This window comes from Lonchura striata, chromosome Z (assembly GCF_046129695.1).
Source record: "Lonchura striata isolate bLonStr1 chromosome Z, bLonStr1.mat, whole genome shotgun sequence".
In the NCBI taxonomy this organism is placed as follows: Eukaryota; Metazoa; Chordata; class Aves; order Passeriformes; family Estrildidae; genus Lonchura; species Lonchura striata.
In genome coordinates, this window is record NC_134642.1 from 6,797,328 (window position 1) to 6,818,226 (window position 20,899).

The window sequence follows — 20,899 nt, forward strand, 5'->3', positions numbered from 1 at the left end:
GGCTAGACTTTCTCCTTAATACCCATAGACTGAACCAATTTTCTCCTCCAAGAGAGACTGTATTTTAAGAGGATGCCAGTGAGCCAAAGAGACCTACTTCAGCTAGGAAAAGACAGATGTAGAGCGAACAGAAGAAAGTTAGGAGGTTTGTAGTAGTGCCCCCTGTCCTTGAAGAAGAAGAAGAGAAGAAGATCTCTGCTCTTAAGCCCTCGACCCCAGAGGAAAATGGTGGGGGGGACTGTGGTCCCAAAAATTAAAAAACTAAACTCTTGTTTTTTTCCCCTCTTGGCAGGGCATCCTTAAAAAGAAAAATCCTAAAAGCAGCCTGTCCATCCATGCATTCATGATAAGAGCACTGTGCATGGAAAGGAAAAGGGTCACCATGGGAAACTTCTCCAGGAGGTGCCATGTGTGACATAGAAACACATGATGTGGCAGCTGTGTTTCTCAGGGGGTCTGTGGCACAAAAGAGACTCCTCTCTCCCTCAATAGACTAAATATCGATTGCCTAGAGGGTGGAAACCTGATTGGGGTCCAGATTGTGTCTCACTGTAGTTTGTTAGAGTTAAGTAGTAGGAGGAAGAATGCTTTGCAAGGTTTTCCTTTTAATTTTTGTGTCTAGTTTTTTTTCTTTCTTTTTTTCTTTTATAATAATAGCTTAATAAAGCTTTTTTCTGTTATTAAGCTTAAGCCTGCTTTGCTCTGTTCTCAATTTCATTTCACAGCATTCAGTTGAAAAATTGCATTTTCATAGGGACACTGGCATTGTGCCAGTGTCAAACTATAACACTCCAATACAGAGTAAGCGGTCAAATATGGTAGGTGCACTTTGCCCAGACAAAGCAAGGTAGGAGAGAAAGAAAGACATAAAAGAGAAGAAAGAGAAGAAAGAAGTTTACCAATCTGTGGTTCCACATTGATACTACTGCACGGATAGTATGGATCTGGGATAGCTAGACAAAAAGAAAAAGAGGAAACAGGGCTGCAGGCAGGATCAAATTTTTAGAGTTAGCGTGTTGTATGCCTCTTATGCAAACTAAAATTTTTGTGCCAGCTTGTTCACCCATGAGCATCCAGATCTCTAGTATGTGAGTGTAGGATGGGCATCTCTAGGTGGAAAGAAAAGTTCACTTAGAACAGGGCTATCCCACCTCCACAGGATCTTTCTTCCAATCACAACTTTTCTTTCACAACAGTCGGAATGTCTGAGATGTGCCTGGTCCTCACATCTAGCCACAGCAAGCTGCAGGAAGCAAAGGTGGGACTGGGCAAATGAAGAGAGCAGATCTGATTCAAAACCTTATTTAAGAGGTCTGAAGGTGCAAAAGTCCTTGGCACTTGATAAGAAGAATTCATAAATCCTGATGGAACTGCCTGAAGAAGGGACTAAGCCACCATAATAATATTTGTGAAGTAGTGACAGTCTAGTGAGGATATCACCAACAGGAAAAGAAGCAGCATAAACTCCCATTTTTCAAAAGGGAACAAAAAGACCCACATAACTACACGCCAGCCAGGCTCACCGAGTCTGGCTCTCTCTGGCCACGGGACGGAGGCTGGCCGGCTGGCTGTCCCGCTGGTGGCCGCAGGGCAGACACGCGAGCGGCCGCCCCGAGTCTGTGCCGAGACTGCCGCGGGTGGCGGTGATTGCTGCGGCGTGGGGAGCACAGCAGAGGCACAGAGCACGAGGAAACCGAGGCACAGCAATGAGGGAAGGACACTTGTCCGAGTCTCCAAAGACTTCATCCTGAAGGAGGGCAGAGCAAGTGACACATCTGACCCTGAAGGGGCTACTTTTAAAGGGGAGGGGGAACACAGGGAGGACACAACCTTTGAGCAATAGGAGGGCATTAGGGGAGGGCTGCAGGGTAAGGGCTCCCCAACAGAAGCCAACACGGGGTGAGAGCAGAACTCACAATCCAATTCTGCTTTGAGGAAAGGATGAAAGACAGGGAACACTCCAGAACCAAAGGAGTGTGCTGTCTTTGAGAGACAGGGGTAAGACAAGGGAACAAGGCAGCTATACAGGTGGATTGACACACATTTTGGTGGGGAAAACTGTGGTAAACAACTCAGGACTGAACCAAATGGGGAAAACTGTGGGAACTCAAAATGTCTCTCAGACATTTTTAGAGGTTCCAGGCCTTGGTCAGAAGCATTCTAGACCCTGGCAGACAGCTGAAAAACAACTGTGATTTTGAGTTTGAGCCATGGAATGAATTACCAACTTTGGAGGTGGAACAAGCAATCACAAAAGGTTAGATAGTATAGTATAAGTAGTTACGAAGTAGAGGGGAAATTTTTTTAGTATTGTACAGGGGGGTTTTAGCACATGTACAGGGGGGTTTTCACTTTGTACTGGGGGTCAGAAGTTCTAAGATGGAGGAAAGTGGGCTGAACCCATCCTTCTTCCTTCTTCTTCCTTGCCTCCATGTTCTTGGTGATGTTGGCACTCACAGATTGGTTTAGAGTAGAAAAACACTTGGCAACGTAGGTAGTAGGTATTGGGGAATAATTGTAAACATGTTATACGTAATATATCTTATAAAAGATAGCAGCAACCCTGGGCGGAGGGAGAGACGAAGAAGACAGCAGATAGAGAGGATGTCAGGGTGTGTGTGTGCCTCTACCCAGGCCACTGATCAAATAGCTGCAGTCCAAGAACATAATCTGTTAGATAACTAGCAATAAACTGCCTTGAGACCGAACAGCTAAGCCTGCGGAGTTTTTCTTTGGAAGCACGGGTTGGAGGAGGAATTTCACCACCACATGTGGCCCAAAAACAAGGCTGGGGTTCTCACAGGGTACATAGAACGAACCAATACAAACTTATAACAAGGAATGCTAAAACATACTACAGAAGAACAAAATGTAAAATAATAGACTATCACAGCTCACTTCTGCGCCAAGTGCATGCAGTGGTCATAAGTGACTGGTTCTGCTGGGATGGAAACCAACCACCAAATCCTTGCTGAATTCAGCAGGGGCAGCAGCAGTACCTGCATCTGATGCCTAGCTCTGGGGCTGGGCTGGACAAAGGACACGCAGGGCACACAGCCCCTGAAGGATGTGACTTTGGAAACAACCACCTACCACTGTCTCCTCTTGTTTTCCTTTAGGGTCACACCAGCCTGAGGCACCGGGTAGCCCTCAATGCCACCTGGGACTGCAGATGACAGGCCCTGGCCTCCGGGACCAAACACAGGGAGGCAGTCACTCTCCAGAGGGAGCTTGCAGATTGAATCAGATGTCTGGTTGTCAGTCTCTATTTAGATTCTTCATCAATTTTAGAGTAACTTGAGGGCTGAGCATTATTCCTTCCCAGGGCCATATTTCTGATGCATGCTGGTATCCCCACATATACAGCAATTCAACACGTTGAACTCATGGCTAATTCTTCCTACCACATCTAAAAACAAATCCTTTCCATTCGTTAATGTCGTTTCTACTCCTGGTTTAATCACCCCTTTCATCTCTTTCTCTTTTTTTAAGTCCAGTCCTTTAAAGACCTTATTCCCTGGTTTCTTATCAGTGCATAACCATTTCTCCCTTGTAGGGAATTCCCCCACTAGTTTCTGTTTATGGGTCCCTTCATTTTCAAATAGCCAATAGGCTTTTCCATCTTCTACACAGGTTTGTAATTGTGGCAAGTCAACACACTCAGGGTTACGATTACTGTGAAATCTGAGAACTGTGCTCCGTGCATTCCCAGTATAGATAGCATGATAGCACTTATCACAGGAATTTGGTGAGCTCTCCTGGAGATTCACAGTCACTATTGCTATCAGCACCCACAGGGGTCCAGTACAGGTTACTCTCTTGACTCTCATGGTCCTTGGTCAGCTTCAGAGGGTAAGAGCACTGTCACCTGATCTGGGCTTGCCCCCTGTGCTTACATTCTTACCGGTATCCTCGTCTTACCCCACTCTTTCCCTGTGTTGACTTGTTATTTGTTTCCCGTTTTAGGGTCAGATCACTACTGTGGTGGGAGAATGCTCTATCTTATGGAGACTCCTTGTCACAGATTGCATAATGAGAAGTATCAGAAATTGCAATTAGTTTCTATTAATGTTTTATCAAAAACTGTCAATACATATCCTAGTAGTAAGACTTTAATAAGAAATATTACAATAAATATTTAAATAGCTCTTTATCCTAACTTTAACACTAATACTGGATTGAATAGGATATTAAATAACAGGTTTATAAATAATATCTTTAAAATACAGTTCATAGATTAGAGCGTTAGAAAAACATTTTATAAAAACAAGAGGTGTGACTTAGCATTACTGGAATCTTCCATTGTCTGTTCTGTGGGAGCAGAAACTGGACCTTTGACCCTAGTGACATGGGTCCACCCTTTTTCTTGAGTTCTTATTGCAGTTTTGGTAGTTAATAAAACTTGGTATGGGCCTTCCCATCTGGGGGTTAATGGCTCTTCTTTCCAGGATCTAATGAATACCCAATCTCCTGGTTGATATTTATGGATTTTAAAATCAATGGGACTACTTTGGGGGAGATATCCATTCCTTCTTAACTCTTCTAATGTTTTTACAGTTGTGTTTAGGTACATTTTCACACCTTTTTCTCCTTCTTCATACGTCCCCATACAATGTCAGGTAGTCAAAAATGGGTGTCCAAACATCATTTTGTAAGGGGAAATACCCATATCAGATCTAGGCTTTGTTCTCATTCTCATCAGGGCTAATGGGAGGCATTTTACCCAATTCATTTCTGTTTCATCTAATAACTTGGTAAGTATAATTTTCAGGGTCTGGTTAGTTCGCTCTACCCTTCCTGAGCTTTGGAGCCTTCAAGTAGTATGCAACTTCCAAGTCATACCGAGTGTTTCAATTACATTTTGTAAAATTCTAGCAGTAAAATGAGGCCCTCTGTCTGAATCGATTGTATTCACTACACCATAATGTGGGATAATTTGCTCTAGCAGAATTTTACTTACAGTTCCTGCCGTTGCTTTTAGTGTTGGAAAAGCCTCTATCCAATGGGTAAGGTGATCGATAATAACTAATAAATATTTAAACTTCTGTACTTGAGGAAATTCAGTGAAGTCAATTGTGTGTTCTGAAAAGGTCTTTTAGCTAATTCTCTTCCCCCTACAGGTACTTCCTTCATTATTTTGTTATTTATTTTCTGACAAGTCATACAATCCTTTGTTATAGCTTTTGCTATCCCAAATACCCCAATGCACATTTATGTTCTTAAAAAGTGATCACACAGTGCTTGAGTTCCCCAATGTGTAGAGGCATGCAGAATTCCTAGGATTTTATGAGATAGGTTTCTATTCAATACTTGCCTCCCATCAGGCATTATCCATTTCCCCAATTCATCCCTTACACCCCCTTGCTTTTGCAACTCCTCTTGCTCTTGTTCTGTGAATATTGGAATCTCTTCCCCATCCATTTCTTTTAGGTTTTCTAGTCCAAATATCCACTCTTCTTTTCCTCAAGCTGCCTCTTTGGCTGTCTGATCTGCTAAATTGTTTCCTTGTATTTCTATTGATGTCCCCCTTTGATGTCCTTTAACATGTACTACTGCAACTTCTAATGGATCTTTTAGTGCTTTTAGTGTTTCTTTTATCAATTCTTCATGAATTAACATTTTCCCTTTAGAGTTTATAAACCCTTTCTTCCCAAATCTTACTGAATGTGTGTACATAAGCATACTTGGAATCAGTAGAGATAGTTCCTTTATTGTATTTCAACCAAATTAAACCTCTTAATAGGGCAAACAATTCACAGCACTCAGCTGACCATTTAGTTGGTCATTTTCCTTTTTCTATTACTTTCCTAGTTTTCCCATCTGTAACTGCATAACCGGACACCCTTTTCCCTTCTACAATTCGAGAAGAGCCACCTATAAATAACACTTCCCCTTCTAATAAAGGCAATTCTTGTAGATCTTCTCTTGCTTTAGTATACAGATCAATTAGTTCTTCACAACAATGTTCAAGGTGGCCTTCTGATTTCCCATATAAAAACTGTGCAGGATTTGGCACTTTTGTAGTTGTGGATTCTATGTTATCAGTATTAGTTAGTACTATTTCGCATTTCAGTAATCGACTGTCCATCATCCATTGACTAGCTTTTTGGCTCAATATTTATTTTATAGCATGGGGGGTATGGACCTTAATTCTACCTCCAAAGGTTAGTTTATAGCTTTCCTCAATTAGAGTCACAGTAGCGGCCACCGACCGTAGGCAGGTGGGCCAGCCTCTCACCACAGGGTCCAACAATTTGGACATATAAGCAGCTGGTTTCCTTTCTCCACATCCCTCCTGCACTAATGCACCAAAAGCAATTCCTTCATCTACATTTACAAACTGTTCAAAAGGTTTTGCCAAATTGGGCAAACTTAAAACTGGAGCTTTCATCAGTCTTTCCTTTAACTCTCTCAATTCCCCTTCATTTTCTTCAGTCCATTCAAAGTACTGGTCTCAATCAATTTATCATATAAAAATTTAACTAACTTGGTGTGTCCATCTATCCAGGATTTACAGGATCCAACTAAACCCACTAGTTTTCTTACATCCCTTTTTGTCTTTGGGGAGGGCAAGGATAGGATTCCCTCCATTCTACTCATTGCCAATTTCCTATAACCTTTCCCAATTCATTGTCCTAAATATCTTACTTCTTGCTCTACAAATTGAAGCTTTCTTCTTGACACTTTTAATCCCTTTTCTATGGTAGTTCTATGGTAGTTTCTCCTACTATTTCCTTTTGCTCCCCCAAAATTAATAGCTCATTCACATATTGTAAAATCTGGGTATTCTGTTTTGCCTCAAATTGCTCTAATTATTCTTCTAATGCTTGTCCAAACAAATTTGGGGATTCAACAAACCCTTGGGGCAATCGTCCATTGATATTGTTGTTTTCTCCCTGTGTTCTCAACATACCATTCAAAAGCAAACCACCCCCTGCTCTCCTCTGCTAATGGGCACGCCCAAAATGCATCTTTAAGATCTATCCCACTAAACCAGGAATGTTCTGGTGCTATTTTATTCAACACGTGTAAGGGTCAGGCACTACTGGATATCTGGCTACAGTTTGCTTATTGACTACTCTTAGATCCTGTACTAATCGGTATGTTCCATCTGGCTTTTTAACTGGTTGTTCTAGGGTGACGTTATGGTGTTTGTGTCTCCTATCGTGTGTTCTGTTTCTGTTTGATATTATGTTCTGTGCTTTCAAAACTGACTCTGAAAGTGAAGGTTTGTTTTGCCTTGTTATCAGCCAGTTCACCTCCGCCCATGGTCTGCTGTCTAGAAGAGGCTGGTGCTGGCTGCCTTGCTTTTGCTTGCTTGCTTGGCTTGCTTCTGCTTTTGCCTTTGCTTCCTAGTTAGTTTAGCTAAGCAGTCCAATTCTTTCCCTGGACTCTTTCTTTTCCTTTCCTTTTCCTGAATACCATCCAACCTGCTCCGGACTGGGACCTGGAAACACGGAGGAACACCGAGAGCCTGCGCTCTGTGATCTGCAGCAGCCATCCCCAGTGCCAGAGAGCAATCCCCAGCACCCAGACCCGAGTGACCACTCCCAGGAAAGACTTTCTGGATTTGTTCATCTCTTCAGAGTGCTGAAAGTGTTTTATTGTCATCTGGTGTTAATTTTTTTTTGGTGCTGGGGAGTGCTTTGTTTGTTAAAGAAACAGGTTCTTTTCCACTTCTCTCAGAGAAAATTTTTTCCCGAACCAGGTGGGTGGGGAGGGGCCGTGGGGTTTTTTTTTCTGGGGGCTCCTTCCAGAGGGTTTTCCCCAAATTTGCCCTAAACTAGGACACTGGTAAAATTGGTGTATTATGGGGTGACATAGATGGCTCTAATATCCCATCCGGAATCAAACCTTTTCTTATGGGTGTTAATCCCTGTTTTCCTTCAGCTGAGATGGAGTATTGAGGGACTCAAAAGGTTGTAATTTTTGGGTTTCATTTTTATCTTTATTGGTGGTATATCTAATAAACCTCGACCACCTTCTTCTGCCCATACCTGGGAATCTATTTCTTTCTCATCTTCGGTATTTAATCTCAGAATTGTTGCTGCCATCTTCCCTTCTTTCGGAACTATCCCTATCCCTAACTTTATTTGTAAATCACAGCTGAGTAAATTACATTTCAAATTACGCATAAACAGTAAATCAACACATCCTTCCCTTGAATTTCCCCTTAATAATACTTGTTTAATTACAGGTACTTCAAATGGACTATTGCTTGCCCCTCTTACTTTACAAGTTGTTCTACTAAGTTCACGATCTTCTGGTATCTTGAAAACACATGACCTATCAGCTCCTGTATCTACTAAAAATTCAAATTCTTCTCTGAGGCCCTACCTCTAAATTTATCAAGGGCTCCACTTTTAAATCCTTTACTGCCCTCAGAGAATAGTGCCCCTGACGTCCCTAATCTTCTCCTTCTTCAACTCCTATCTCAGCTTCGCTGTATAATTTCTGGTCCCCCTGGGCCGGGACTCCGATCCCCCCACCGAAAAGGAGGACACTCCCCTAACCGGTGGCTCCCTGTCGTCGCTCTCCCGTTAGGAGTATTTTCTACCACCGATGCTGGGCTCCTCCTTCCATGTAGGAAGGACCTTTCCAGGCACTGGGTGTCCGGGAACCCACGGGAGTCACCTTTAATGGCTTTGGACGGATTTCCCAGACCCACCCCTGGGAAGCTCTGGGCACTCAGCCCTCCGTGGCCCTGTTAGGGGTATCCCCTCACTCCGAGGCGTTCCCTGGGTGCTCTCGGGATCTAATCCCTCAATCCAGCCCACCCCGGGGGTCTTGGCCATGGCTGAGCCCCGAGGGTACCACACTCAGTCCTCTGCCCTCTCGCTTCCTTCCTTTCCGGCCGGGCCCCTCGCGGGAGTCCGAAACGCGGTACTAGGAAGTTCACTGTCGCTCCGGGAGTCAGGACTGCCGGCCCCGTCTCACTCACACCACACTCTCCCACCATTCGGGGCGTACCCTTGCGTACCCTCCGTCCCTCTCGCACATTCACCCAGGTGCCGCTCGCCCAGGTGCTGCGAGGACCTCTCCCGCTGCCTGGAAGGCGATTCGGACTTGTTGAGGCTTCCAGCCGTTCCTGGGGATCCAGACAGCAGCCCCTCTGCGGATCCGAGGTAGTCCTCAGTAATCCGGGATGCTGAAATCTGCCGGGTGCACCTCCCAAATCAAAGTCCTACTCTGGACCCACCTCTGGGTGTGGCTCTCCCAGGCGAGCCCCCGGTGTTATGGACAGGCTTACAACAAAAACTTTAAAGTAACAAAAAAATGAGGCCAATTAATTTTAAAAAAATAAGCCTCTTCATTACAACTGAACAACTGGAAGCAAAAGCCTCCGGCTAGTCTGGAGACTGTTTCAACAACTTATTAAGGGTAACCGTGAGACATTTCCAAGGATACCCGCTCCAAGACCCGGGTGTCACACCCCCCAGGCCTTTTAAAGTCTCTCGTCTCTCCTGATTGGGGCGCTCAGGATCCGCGCTATGATTGGTCCATTCCTCCGTTGCTGATTGGCCCATACGTTGGTGCAGTCTTGGCCAATCATTCTGAGATTCTCGCCTCCTATTGGTCGGTCTCTCCTCCAATCTTGATCCGAGCTGTGGCTGTGTTCCACGGTGCAATCCTTCTGGAAGCTTCTCTGACCCTCCACAGAGACTGGCATCTCCTCCCCGCTTCCACTGCCCTTTTCGGCATGCACAACAGCATTGAGCTCCAATAGAACTGATCAGCTTATTGCACCCACAGCATCCAAACCGGCACCACACACTGTTAGCTACATTTCTAATCACAACTTGTTACTTGTATCAACAACATCCATCCTTACACATCCATTGTTATGAACATTCCAAAAACAATTTCTTACTTGTACTAACAATATTTAACATCGTAAATACCATGCAAACTACATTCCCAAAAAGTTTAAATTATATTCTTTTACTATTTACAACAAGCAGTGTAAGCCACTTCTCAGCAAATGCCAATCCCTGGAAGAAATGCTGATTCCAGCGGGATTTAGGCCCAAGTGTTGTTCTCAAGAGCACTGAAGTTCAGGTTTCAGCAGCAAGACAAGAGCAGGCAGCTTGGCAGGCCTCCACCACCTCCAGCACTCACCTGCCCTGCAAATTCCTCTGCTTCCTGTAGCCACTGGCTGAACTCCTGTTCTTGACCTGCAGCCTTCTCCTGTTTTCCGTGAGACTGGCACCTGGGGCACTGAGGCACCTCAGGAGGAAGTCTAGAACACAATGACAGAGGAGAATTCCACAGAACGTGCACTTTGGATCGTTTGCCCTGTTTGCTGAGGCACTAGGTAGCCCTCAATGCCAATGACAGGCCCAAGCCTCCAGGACCAAACACAGGGAGGGAGTCACTCTCCAGATGGAGCTTGCAGATGGAAAAGGCTGCCGTGAGCAGGCACCTCAAAGAGCAGACAAATGAGGCCCTCCCGCACTTCAGCTGTGCCACGCAGCTACACAGGCCTGGGTAGACACCGCAGAGCACAGGGACAACAGAAAGCACAGAAAGAGGGACAAACCCAGTCAAGCACAGAGACTTTTCATGATTGCTGAGCCCCACACAACCCCAAGCGTGCCATCACCCACCAGTCCTTTTCTGTTGACAAAGAGCAGGTCCGGCGGGTGCCTTGCCCTGCTGGCCAGGGTCCTGCCAGGCCATTTCCTCTCTGCTCTCCTGTGCTGCCAGCAGACGTGCCTGCCTTCTTCATTCCACTTGCAGAGCCTCGGACCCATGAGCCATGGCCAGGCGGGAGGCAGGAGCAGTCACAGAGGAGAGGTGCCAGCTGCACCGAGCAGGAACCAAAAGCCTCCATGTGCACAGCTGAAAGCCTCTCCCTCCACAGGGTGTTTTGGCTGCCCTGCTCTTCACTGGGAAGTGCAATTGCCCTTTCTTCCTCATCCAGAAGACCACAGCTGGGCAAAAGCTAGCCAATGGGCAGCATTCCAAAGGCAGTGTAGGTTGGAGCTGGTAAAGGAGGGAGACGGTTGCCAAATCCAAACCACACTAGAATGCCACACTTAAGAGGGACTTTCCATCTTTAAGAAAGAATGGCCAATTCAGAAGCGAACATAGGAGCCTTATTCCATGGCTGACAAGGAAGGGAATTGTCCAACAGGCTTGAGGGGGTGTAGGACTTTTATTGTGACTCCAGCTCCAAGCTGCCTTTGGTGAAAGCAATCCTGAAGTGGTCCTGGACATCTCTTCTGCTTTCTCGATGGCTTTGCTGCGAGTTTCCTTTGTTTACATTGGAAAAGCCTTTGGAGTGGCGATTTAGATGGCGGGGGCCGATGTGATCTGTAGAAGGAATAACAGAAGTACAGCCGTAGAAACAACTGCAGTATGAAACCTGCCCCACAGCCAATCAATTTCTCTGAAGTATTTTCTCATTTCCAATGACTGGTGGCAAGGCAGGAGTCTAAAGGGAATCTAGGAAGACAACTCTTCTGCTCAGTTTGGCCAGGCTAGCACACACACCCTCTCTGAATCACCGGCTAGGTCACAGCTTCCTGCTGCTCCCAAAACAATCCCTGCTTTTGTCATCACTGTAGAGGGAATCTCAGGCAAAGCCCACCCACGCCCAGCTGCCCTCAAAGGCAAAAGAACACCTCAAGTGCTCCCTGCCTGCATCCAAGCACCACAGTGGCTTCTGTAGAGAGTCCAGTATTTCTCTCCCAGCACCAAATCATGGAAGAACACATACTACAGCTCTTGCCGAGGCACACACACTGTAATCCACTGCTGGATCGGACAAAGAATGCACAGGACGTACTCAGCAGCTTCAGGCACCTCCTCAGCAGCCTGACAGCCAGACCTCTCCCACAGCTCTAGCCTGGCTAGAGCCTCCAAACCCTGCCCTTCCAAGTCCTGGTGAGGGGAGGAAGACACTTCCACATGAAGTGCCAGCCAAGCTTCCCAAATAATCAGTGGAAGCTTCATGCCGTGCACAACCCCGCACCTGAAAAGGGCACAGCAGTAGTGACTTTGTACCCTACAGGAATGCTGTCCTAAGCAGAAATTCAAAAGCAGGATCAGCAGGTGGGAGAAAAAGAAGATGCCACCTTCCTTTCCTGCTCCCATGGCTGCCCATTTCCTAGCCCCTCTCCCCTCAGGATTTCTACCTGTTCTCAGAGGTTCATTGCCCCAAGTGCTGAAGTGGTCCTTGCCATCTCCTTTGCTTCCTGCATGATTTTGCTGCAGGGATGACAGCAATCAGGCTGTCAGAAGAGGCTTAAGAGAGGCTCCGCTGACTGGAGAAATGGATGCTGCCCAAAGAGAAAAAGAAACAAACCAAAACAAATTAAAAGAGAGAGAGGAAAAAGGAAGCATTCTTTTCCAAACTCTGTTCCTAACAGGGTCAAGCTGGATTCCTCTAGCACCCTGAAATACACAAACATAGGACTGAGGGCACCATCAGCACGTGTGCCTTCATGTCCAGGATGCTGCTAGCACAGGCAAACATGGCCCGGAACTGGGCTAGTCCATTCTTCAAGGTCTCATCACTTGCTGGGATTTTTGTCCTGACAGCACTGTGGGATTGCTGCTTGCTGTCCAAAGGGTTTGTTCCTTTCAGGAAACTCAACAGATGTATTCCAGCTCTTCATTTCTACAGACGTGGGCTATTTGAGTGTCCAAAAGAGATGTGGGACATAAGACATTCGTCATGAGACTCCCAAGAGCTCTAAAAAATATTGATCCCACGTGTTGCTCTCAGGACCACTGGGCACGCAGGTTTTCAGCAGCAAGCCAGGAGCAAGGACACAAAGCAGCAGGGCTCAGATCTGCTCAGCTCCAGCATGCAGGAAGAGTAGGCTCTGCCTTGTCATGGCCTCCCCACCTCCTGTACTGCCTGGCATCTTCCTTCTCAGCAGGAACAGCCAAGGAAGTGGCCAGGTCACCAGCTCCTCTTCGGCCACAAAACCGGGCGGCAAAGCCGCAGTGATTCTCATCTACTCCACCGGGCCAGGCAGCACATGGGGCTGGCACAACTCCTGCTCAGCTGTCCCTGTTTGGCTGGCAGGAACTAGAGGCAGAAACCTCTAAGAGTGGGGCAGGAGGGACAAGATGAGTGCCCTCAGATGCTCACAGGGAACTCCCCCACAGCCCCCAGCTTCCCGCAGACCAACCCAGAAGCGCTGGGCAGGGACGGCTTTCGTCGTGTTCTTCAAGGCCCCGTCCCTGGTATTGAAATACTTCAGTTCCTTTTGCTACCAGGTAAGCCTGAATACACCACCCAAGAGCAAAAGAGGGCCACAGAAATGACCAGAAGGAGGGAGCTCTCCTCTGAGGAACGGCTGTGAGAGTTGTGCTGGTTTAGTCTGGAGAAGAGCAAGCGCCAAGGAGACCTTTCAATATTTGTAGGGGCTTCTAAGAAAGATGGGGACATATCTTTTAGTAGGGCCAATTGTAAGGGGACAAGGCTGAATGGTTTAAGCTAAAAGACACTCCATTCAGATTGGCTCTAAGGAAGAAACTGTTCACGAGGAGAGTGCTGAAACACTGGCACAGGCTGCTCAGAGAGCTGGGAGGAGCCCCAAGCCCAGCAACCTTCAAGGTCAGCTTGGATGGGACTCTGAGCAACCTCATCCACTCAAAGATGTCCTTGCCAGTGCCTGCGGTTTTGGACTAGATGACATTCACTGGTCCCTTCTAGCCAAGCCTTCTGATTGGTTTTCATTGGAAAAGCACCCAGAGTGGAGATTACTAGATGGGGGGGAGGCCCATCTGAAGCCCTGGAGTTTGCCCAAGGTACACACCCTGACAGGGAACAGCTGCTTGGGCTGCAGCCGCTTTGCCTTGTACCTGCAGAAGTTCCTCGGCAGAGCCTCGCCTGTCCACATCCATCTGCAAGCAGCAACCCAGAAATTCACGCAAGCCAGAGGGCAGCCTGAACTTGTGCAGATCTGGTACCCCTTGCTTGCCTATCAGGTAGTTAGCCTGAAGCAAAAGGAAACATGAGACTTGATCTGATTCTTGCATATCCTTCAGTGCTCACCTAGAGCCCATCTTTTAAGCTCCAGTCTGCAGAGTCAACTTCTTGCCTAGCAGAGCTTTAGAGATGAGCCTTTCTCTCCCAAAGGAAAAAAGGCTCCAGTGCAGCCCCAGCTATTCCAAGCTGCAACAGGTCTTCCCTTGACAGCTGATGCGAGCCCCAGGGATGTTTTTAGAAAGAGGGCCTTGGTGGAAGCACTACCAGCTCTGGGCATGGGATTTTGTCTAATGGACACGCAGCAGAAGGACGCCGCTCTCTGAGCGTATTTGCACCTTACCGTGTCACTCTTTTCCCGAATATAAGGAGCCTCTCCTGTGGCCATTTCTATTCCCACGATGCCAAGGGACCAGGTATCCACTTTGGGGCCGTAGGGCTCTCTTCTCACCACGTCGGGTGCCATCCAGCAAGTGGTGCCGACCATCGACCTCCGTTTACTCTGCTCAGGGCTGAGCAGACCACAGAGGCCAAAATCAGCTGAGCAGAAAAACAAATACTGCTTCAGGTAGGAAACCAAGGAAAAGGCTTCCTCAGGACGCCTACGTCTCAGAATGCAGTGCAGAATCGAGCTGCAAAAGCAGCTGGGCTCTCTTTCCTCAGGGCTGCAGCCAAGGACTCGGGCATTTGTCCACTTAGTAACCCCCCATGATTCCCACCGTGGCCTTTTCTCAGCCACCGGAACTTTTACACTGAAACTCTCTCCCTTTGGAAGGAACGCACACACAAACCAAAGTTGCTCCTGCTACCCTGTTGCTCTCTAGCCCACTCTGCACCTTACAGCTGCGCCCTGGGCTTGCAGAGTGCTCCCTGCCCTCTCCCCGGCGCCACTGCTGGGCACCCGCAGCCGCTCCAAAGCAGCCCCACAGCGCCTGCCCGGAGCGCTGCGCCTGACCAAGAATACCCACCCAGCTTGACGGAGCCATCCCGGCCCAGCAGGATGTTTGCACTTTTGATGTCTCTGTGGATCACCTGGTTGGCGTGCAGGAAAGCCAGGCCTTGCAGGCACTGGGAGAGAAAAAAGGAACAGGAGGCCAGAAGTGAGTCTGCTCTGATTTCACCGCACACAAAAGGAGTCTGCTCCTGAAGATTCACAGATCTCAAAGGAGCAGTGAGGGCTCTCCCCGTCCTCAGGACAAAGAATGGTTTTCCGACAGAGGAAAAGTCCCTGCCTTGGCTACCAAGGGGATCACTGTCAGGTGGGAGATGCGAGGACAAGGGACAGCCCACTTAGAAGTAGCTCATGTGTCAGTTTTCAGTAGCAAGCACCATGCTGGGTGCCATGACATCCTTTGAAGTTGAGACCGGTGACAGACCAGTCTCTCTTTGGCTCTGCCACTGGTTTAAAACTTGGACACCAGCACCTTTGTGCTTCCAGGCAAAGAAGGTATTGCAGAAAGGCAAAGGCTTGGAGAGGCAAAGTGCAGAACAGAAAATGACAATGAAAACGAGACAGAGAGTTCAGTAATGGGATAGAAGAGTACAGAAGAGACTGGAGTAAGAGCAGGGACACTGGCAGGCAGTCCAGTCCAGATGCTCTTTCTTCTCCGCAGCATAAGAGCAACACAGAAAGAGAGCTCTGAACATGGAATCACTCACTTTGCAGCGCTTTCAAAGGACCAGTCTGTCCAAGCCATCCCAAGCACATGCAGGACCCCTTACCTCCCGACACACTGTTGCGATGTGTCCTATAGCAATCCTTTCCCTGCTGATCACATCGGCCAAGGAGCCTCCATCCATAAACTCCAACACCATCAGGACAAACTCATTGACAAGGTAGCTGCAAGACAAAAGCAACCGCATGGAGCTGAATGTGCACAGCTAAATTGCCACATGGAAGAAAAGACTACAGCTGAGTTTTGTGTCCAGGTCACTGGTAAGTGAGGAGGGAATCAAGTGAAGACACTCTCCACCTAGGCTATCCAGTGCTTGCCATCTGTGCCGTCTAAATGAGGAAGGCACATCCGTGGAAAAGGAGATGGTTTAGGTGGCAAGCAGGAGAAAGCAGCAGTTTTGTGACGGCAGAGATTCATCTGAAAGCGGACACATCCCAGCAGCTGCTTCATCTTCTTCATAAACAAATTGTACCATTAACTCCAGCAGCAAGGAGGCACAGTATGCACAGCTTTTACTCAGGGCAGGTGGGTGTGCAGCATTGCCAACACCCTTTGGAAAACCTTGCAGAAAGGACAGTCACAAACAGGAAAAACAATTTCAAACCTGACAAATTATGTCTCTCCTAGCCTAGTCTTTTGGCATGCAAGGCAATGGAAAACAGTGCAAACAGTGCAAGGGAAATAATTTCTGTCATGCTTTCTCAGCACTTCTCCTCCGACACTTGGAAAAAATCACGCCCAAAATGGCAGAACAACATGCAGCGAGTGAACATACATGCTGCTGGCTTAGTAAGAGAGACACGTGTCTGAGATCAATCTGCAGGCTATTTCTGCCAGGAAGCATTTGTGGGGACAAAATGCAATCTCCTCCCATGCCTCCTACAGGAGTAGACTGATGTGAATTGAAAGATCCATGTTCTGCCAGAATACTGACCTTTCTAGGTAGGTGACAATATTGGGGCTCCTATATTCATTCATGACCAGGATTTCCTTCACCACATCCTCGCAGCCCTGGTGCTGGAGATTAAGTACCTTTATGGCCACCTACAATGACATGGAAAGCCATTAGGAGCAGACATTACCAGCGCCTCTTCCTCCGTGCATTCACGGGCCTGGATGCCTTGTCACCTGGGTGGAAATGGACACTAAACCATCAACCACAAAGTGCTAACAGCACTCTTTGCACCTGCATACTCCTCCAACACACTTTGTTTATCACTACTATTACCATTGACATGTGTTTTGCAAGCCCAAAGTAATTTTGCTCCAGTGAAGATAAACTGAAGCACTGGAAGGACGTTAGCATTTCTAGGGGCTTTGACCAGCCTTTCAGAGATGGCTGCCATTCTTGATTGTGTGCCAAAGTAAACACACACATACATGCATGACAGCGAATATGTTGTCCAAAAAAGAGCTCCAAGGTGACTCAAAGGAAAATTACAATCCTAGCACATCCTAACTTCTTCCGTTTGGGTTTTGCAACTCTGAAGAACAACCTCGAACACGGTTTATACTGTGTAATTATTGTAATTTGTAATTAGTTAGTGGGTTTAAAAAGGAATAACCCTTCTGTGGTGCACTGTGGATGCACCCCAGGTCATAAGCAGGGCTTAGGGCTTTTGGACGCCTCCTCGACCTCCCTCCAAGTGCACTTCCTGAGCACAGCACTGCGGGTGGACAAGGAACTACCAGGAAGATGGAGTTGTATTTGCTGAGAGCCAAAAAGGAGAACTCAGGACTCTGAACTTATAGCCCCACAAAACAGCAGGACTCTCCAAGACACTTCCATGTCTGTTCAGTACAAATGGCATCTCTTTAGTGGAATGTCTCTGACACAGGATCAACACAACGTTGTATCAGTTAAGGCTCTTCGTCAATTTCTTCCCACTGATCTGTGCGTGTGCTTGTCTGTGTGTGAACTGGGTTCCCTAGGACTGAAAGGCAAAACTGTGCTCCGGTAAAGATCTCTCCTTCTTGAGGTCCTGCATTATATTTTCAAGCTGAACCACATGGTGGAAAACAATGGGAAATCCTTTCTGTGTCTGACCCTGGGCTTAAGAGGAACTGGGCCGCAATGACAGCTCTTGCCATCAGCTAATCTATGAATATTTATCCAGTAAGTCCAAGCCAGCGCATCCTTCTCTGAAAGACACTACCACCATCCTTGCATTCACTCAGGTAGGGAGGAAGGACAAAGTCTGTCCAAAATGCATTTTGCAGCCCACCTCTGGACAGGTTGCTCCTGCGGGACAGCCTTTGCAGCAAAGTCAGGCAGCCCAAAGCTTTGGCCAAAGATCATATCACAAGGGAAAGCACTCAAGGGCTGCCAAATCTGCATGGGCCCTTGGCACTTACCGCTCGTCCTGTGGCAGCGTCGAAGGCCTTGTAAATGCTTCCAAACCCCCTAGAAACAGAAGAGTGGCAAGAACAGAGAAGTTGTTCAGTGCTGAGAAGCAAAAGACAGCCCAGGCAGGAGCTCTCTGCTGCCTGCAGTGTCTCTAAAACACCAGGGGCTGTCCACTCTTCGGCCAATGGCCCAGCAGCCCAGCAACCCTCTGCCAAGCCTTTCCTATCTTCCTGACCACTGAATCTTGTTTTCAGCAAAACAGTGGAAAGCAATGCTACTGAGAGCTGCTACCTGACAGCTGTCAGGTGGGAAGCTGCTCTCTCAGCTTTCTCTTCCTTCATGAGTGTGGCCAAATTACTTTGAATCATACAAAACCGTATCTCCTGGAGAAAATAGGCAAACTGGTGCCACATATTTGAGGGCTTGCAGGAGGGCTTCTAGGTCCTGCTGCTTCAGGGAGGCAAGACATTGCCAGCATCCAGTTATCTTTCATGATGCCTTCTACTGCCTCAGCACTGACACAGGGACAATCTGAAGCCAGGCTCTGAAGATGCTTGCAGCTTGCCTGACTTCCCACATGATACCGCACCACCAAAATACCTGGCCCATGGCTCTGTAGAAGTTAGCTTGGCTGCACTCACCCACTGCCAATGAGTTCCCATCCAGTGTACTTCTTCTCTGGATCTTCCACACTCACCACACGCCCTGAAAGAAACCAAATGCAAGGAGCCAACTTCAAAACAGAGATCCTGACTTCCAGGAGATCTGAAAGCCAGCTCCACTCTCTGGGGCACTGAGCGATTTGTGGTCGCTTGGCTAACAATAGCATCAACAAGAACAACAGCAGCAGCAGCCCCAGAAAGACAGGCAGCTCCATAGCACGCCTGGCCTGCACAGAGTCTTCTTCTCCACACTCCTTTGGAGGGCTGCCTTGAGGGGAAACTAAGCCCATGGGAAAAGCATCAGAGCAGACAGAGAGCAGAAAAGAACAGGCCCCAAGGCAAGGAGATGTCATCTACAAACAGGAAGGAGGGCTGAAAAATCAGGACACTTCATTTTCCTGGGAAGAAACACTCTCTTGTGAGATTCAACAAAAGGTTTCATACTTGCAAAGTTTCAATGCACCCTGGGATCTGGATGAACTTTTAACAGCTGCTTATTGCAGAGCAGAAAGAATATTGCAAAGCCAATTCCAGGAGAGAAGGGCACCTCCTCTACCTCTCAGCATGGCCTAAAGAATGCCTTGACCATTTTAGAGAACAGCAGCTCATGCTATAACCAACAACAATGGCTCTAAGAATTAGGACTCTCCTCATTTATCAGCAAGATAAGATTTGGAGATAACTTTGCCCGTTCCCCATGCAGTGAACAACTACAAGTGCTTGTCTTCAGCCTGGGCTGCAGCAGTCACTAGCACGGGGCTCAGCCCCTTGAACACCCCCCACGTGCCCCATCTCCCCAGACAGGCGCAGCCAGACGGGTGACAAGGACAGCGCTGCTCCTCAGGCGCTGCCGTGACACAGACACCTGCACAAATGAGATGCTGATCCTTCCACGAGCCCAGGCAAAGCTGCAGCAACGGGACGGCAGCTGAAACCCCACAGCTAAGGAAGGCTCCAGCCCCTGCACTCACACCAGCTGTCGGTGGCAGGGCACGTATGACAAAAAGCTTGGCAAAGCCCACAAATGGCCACTGAGAGCCACTCTGAAGAAGCTAGAGCCACATCAAGCCCTGTTAGAAGCTGTTGGCCCCACTCAAGATAGAACATGATTGTCTTTGGCCTCAGAAACCACGGATGACTACATCAATCCACCTTTTGTCTGAGGGCAGCTGATGGCAGACACAAAGTAAGCTGGGCTCTCTTTTGTACCTTGGTGGTTATTCTCTGACAGCACTGCACTGGCAGCTGTTACCAGCTGCAAGGAGCAACTCCGTTGTGCTGCAGAATCAGCAAGGCCTTGCTGTGCTTTCCTAGAGTACGAGCTGTGCAGGGATTGAGGCCAATGCTTAGTGTTCCTGGGGTATTTACCAGCTGGGCATTAGCAGTGGCAACATGCCTGGAACCAGAGGAACATGCAGCAGAGGGGCTGCAGGCTTCCTCCTGAGAACTGCCTGCAGGGCACTTCTATCTGACTGTGCCCCATAGATGTGTCTCTTTGATGCATCTTCCGAAGCATACAACTAAAATATCAAACAGGAATTGTAAAAAGAGTATCTTGTTTTTCTTCTGTTGGGGCACTTTCAAAAGAGCTCTTCCTCTCTGATTACTTGAGATAGTTCTAAGAATACAGTTTCTTCATTTTTGGGGCGTACTGAAAAGATTTCCTCCTCTCTAATTTGTGCTGTCACCTGCCATTATTTTTCAAGGAGGTCAGGCTAACCAAACTGTAGGATTCTTATCAAAACCAGCTGTAGAAGGAATAGAAGTACTAAAGTCATAAAAACAACACCAGCATTAAACCAGCCCCACAGCCAACTAATTTCTCTGAAGTATTTTCTCATTTCCAATGACTGGTGAGAAGTCAGGAGTCTAAACGGAATCTAGGAAGACAACTCTTCTGCTCAGTTTGGCCAGGCTAGCACACACACCTCTGCATCACTGGCTAGGTCGCAGCTTCCTGCTGCTCCCAAAACAATCCCTGCTTTTGTCTTCACTGTAGAGAGAAGCTCAAAGCCCACTCACGCCCAGCTGCCCTCAAAGGCAAAAGGAACGCCTCAAGTGCTCCCTGCCTGCATCCAAGCACCACAGTGGCTTCTGTAGAGAGTCCAATATTTCTCTCCCAGCACCAAATCAAGGAGGAACACGTGCTGCAGCTCTTGCTGAGGCGCACACACTGTAATACACTGCTCGATGGAACAAGAAATCCCCAGGACGTACTCAGCAGATGCAGGGAATGCTCCTCTCTCTCCTGGCTTGAGCCGGTAGAACT